Source organism: Eschrichtius robustus, chromosome 14, assembly GCF_028021215.1.
Source record: "Eschrichtius robustus isolate mEscRob2 chromosome 14, mEscRob2.pri, whole genome shotgun sequence".
Classification (NCBI taxonomy): domain Eukaryota; kingdom Metazoa; phylum Chordata; class Mammalia; order Artiodactyla; family Eschrichtiidae; genus Eschrichtius; species Eschrichtius robustus.
This window is the reverse complement of record NC_090837.1, coordinates 12848099-12851839: the sequence shown is the minus strand read 5'-3', so window position 1 is coordinate 12851839 and position 3741 is coordinate 12848099. Positions and strand designations below refer to the sequence as shown.

Genomic DNA, 3741 nt, shown 5'->3' with positions numbered 1-3741 from the left:
ATAAAAGCAACCATTTTAAAGTGAACAATTCAATAGCATTGAGTACGTTCGCAGTGTTGTGTAACCACGATCTCCGTCTAGTTCCAAAACATTTCCATCACTCCAACATAAAACCCCATACCCACCTCCCCTAAACCCCCTCACAACCACTAATCTGCTTTCTGTTCCTATGGATTTGCCAGTTCTGGACATTTCACAGAAATAGAATCATATCATACGTGATCTATTGCGTCTGGCTCCTTTCACTTGGCATCGTGTCTTTGAGGTTCATCCATGTTGTAGCACATGTCAGTGCATCGTTCCTTCTTATGGCCAAATAATATTCTGTTGTCTACATCCACCACAGTTTGTCTATTCTTTCATCTACTGATGGATATTTGAGCTCTTTCTACCTTTAGGCTATTGGGAATAGTGCTGCTAAATAAGTTTACTTCATTTGTTCATTCATTCATTTAGATATAATTGACATATAATATTGTAAAAACATGATAACACTTCACATATTTGCATGTCATCCTTTCGCAGGGGCTGTTTCATCTTTTCGGTATGTTCCAATTTTTTGGATACGTGGTGCCGCAGTGAGCACTGAATGTTTATTTTAAAAGGAAAATTTAATCACTACTATAAATAGGAAACCTGTATTTTTCTAATAGGAAATTGAATAGATATATAACTATTATAAGTAAAAATTTCACCTGGGTAGCACATAAAATCACCCAGTGTACTCTCAGATGCAGTAGTAAAAAGCCTGGACTCTGGATGTGGTCGGCCTTGACTTTGAATCCTGGTTTTGTCATCTGAACCTGGCCAATGTCCTGTCCTCCCCCAGCCCCCCTGAATATCGCACAGGTTAGCAGCACGGACCCCTGCGCAGTCAAAAAATCCGAATATAACTTTACAGGCGGCCCTCATAGCCATGGTTCCGCACGGAGGATTCAACCAACTACAGGTTGTGTAGTACCGTAGTATTTACTGAAAAAAATTGGTTGTGTAAATGGACCCGCATTGTTCAAGGGTCAACAGGACTTGTAATTGCTTCCTCCTGAAGTTGTTGTGAGAATTAAAAACATGTAAGGTGCTCAGTGCTGTCAGGCACATAGTAAGCGCTCAGTGTGTGAAAGCTGGTAGGTAGGATCACAGGTCATAAACAGGAACAGTAACAGTACTAGTAGCTAACAAAGCAAGTATCTGCCATGTGCCATGAACTTGTGGAGCGCCTGCGTGTGCATTATCTCACGTAATCCCCACAAAGTTCAAATTATTATTACCCCCATTTTGTAGGTCAGAAAACAGGCTAAGAGAGGTGGAGCCAGTAGTTGAAGGTCACACAGCAGAGACTTGAGCTCTGGGAAGGTTAAATGACAGTATGAGAAGTAACCCCAAGTCCACTGGAATGTCAGGCTGACCCTGGGCACAAATGATTAATTGCAAAAGGGCTGCCTGGGCCCTTGAGGTCCCAGACCTGGCAACTCACTGCAGACCCAGCCTGGAGGCACCTCCCAGCTGTGTCTTTTCATTGAGTCACTCTGTCTCGGGTCTGCCAACAAGAGGCTCCACACATCTTATCTAGTTGACTTACCTCTCATAGTTCATGGGATTCACCTGCCCTCCCTGTACCCCATCATCCCTCAGTGTCCCTAAAACTGCCCCTTTCCTCTGCAATCTCTCTTCTTCCATGTTGCACGGAGCCCTCAAGACTGTCACGCAGCCTCTAACTAATTATCCACCGTTGGTGCAGAAGTTAGCAGGTCTCGAGTTCACCTGTATCCATTACACCTTCATCAGCAGGGATGTATCTGATTCACAGTTTCAGGCTGTGTGGGAATCCTGTCCCACCCAAGGGTGAGACTAGCATCGACTTGTATTAATTTCCTGGGGCTGCCATCATGAATCAATACAAACTTGGTGGCTCAAAACAACAGAAATTTATTCTCCCACAGATCTGGAGGCCAGAAGTCTGAAGTCAAGGTGGCAGCAGGGCCACGCCACACTCCCTCCAAAGGCTCTAGGGGAGGATCCTTCCTCACCTCTTCCATTTTCTGGTGGTTCCTGGCGTTCGTTGGCTTGTGGCCACATCACTTCAATTTCTGCCTCTGTCTTCACATGGCCTTCTCCCTGTGTGCCTCTTTTCCATCTCTTTTTTTTTTTAATTAATTAATTTATTTTTTTATTTTTGGCTGTGTTGGGTCTTCGTTTCTGTGCAAGGGTTTTCTCTAGTTGTGGCAAGCGGGGGCCACTCTTCATCGCGGTGCGCGGGCCTCTCACTATCGCAGCCTTTCTTGTTGCAGAGCACAGGCTCCAGACGCGCAGGCTCAGTAGTTGTGGCTCACGGGCCTAGTTGCTCCGCGGCATGTGGGAACTTCCCAGACCAGGGCTCGAACCCGTGTCCCCTGCATTGGCAGGCAGATTCTCAACCACTGTGCCACCAGGGAAGCCCTCCATCACTTATAAGGACACTCGTTGTTGGATTTAGGGCCCACCCTGATCTGGTATGATCTAGTATGATCACCTTAATTACCTCTGCAAAGACCTTATTTCCTAATAGGGTCACATTTCAAGACTCCAAGTAGACATGAATTTTGGTGGGATGCTACTCAACCCTATTCTTTATAACAGGTTATTGAACCCAATGGGTACAAACAGAAAAGGGTTGTATTTTCCTTCAAAGACAGTTATCAGCCATATTCTTACAAATCTCCCTTTCCCAGCCCTTAGTGGCATCCTGGGCATATCCTATAGCTTTCTGGCCAGTTTCCAATATTAACAAGTCCCATCCAGGTCTGGCCAGTATAAAACATCCAGTTTAGTCTCCCACCCTCCAACTCAATTTTGCCCCAGGGCCTGAGAAACCCAGGGTGGGCCTGGCCACCTCTTGCCCTGCTCCTCCCCTATGCTTCTGGTTGCCAGAGTGCACCAAATAGGGTGATTCCATGGGCAACCAAATTTGGCCAATGCTGCATTAAACCAAGTTACCCAGATGTCTTTACTTTAGACTCAGTTGACGTGTGAATACACATCCAGAAGCAGGTAGTTTCCAACCGTATTCCACCCAGGAAACTCTTGTTCCACAGAACACCCCGCCACCCTGGTGTTCCCCAGACCACGCTTTGGGAAATGCCACACTATATAAAATACTGCAAAATGCAAAGTACATTCACAACTATTATGTGTGCATAGCAAGAGAAGATGAGCTTTTGGGTAAATATACCAACTCTGGAGCATTTTTGTGATTTATTCAGAAAATTGGCTTCTGGATCACTGTGGACAAGACCCAACGTGGCTGGAAGACTGTAATCCCTCGGCAGAGCCACACGGACAGCTAAGCCGGCCAAATTTATTCTGAGAAAGGATAACTCTCATAGTGAAAGGCAAGAACTTTTAAGAAAAATTTATACTATAGTCTAGTCCTACAATGTATGCACTTGTGTTCTGTACATTCATTCAACAACAGGGACTCAGCAGAATAGTAATAATAACAATAATATGATAACAAGAGAAAAGATAGAATAAATACATGTAAGTGCCAGGCAAGGGTTCACCTGCCTTTCTTCTCTGGGGTCCATGCAGTAGTCTCAGCTCCAAGCACCTCTCAGCCATTAGCATGAGTCCAGTGCTTAAATATCTGCTGTTTTCATCTAATACAGCCTCTAAAATTTGGCCAGCTTCATCTGGTGCTCAACTGAGCAATCAACAACCTTCTCCAATGCCGTAGAAACACAGCTATGCTGGACTGACTGCAAG

The 3741-nt window shown here is 45.0% G+C and overlaps 1 non-coding gene across 1 annotated transcript; it reads right to left on the bottom strand.

The window, feature by feature from the left end:
• Nucleotides 1-480: 480 nt before the first annotated feature.
• LOC137777111 (U6 spliceosomal RNA) lies at nucleotides 481-586 on the bottom strand. The gene has a single exon (XR_011076433.1). It is a non-coding gene; the product is annotated as a U6 spliceosomal RNA (small nuclear RNA).
• Between the last annotated feature and the right edge of the window lie 3155 nt (nucleotides 587-3741).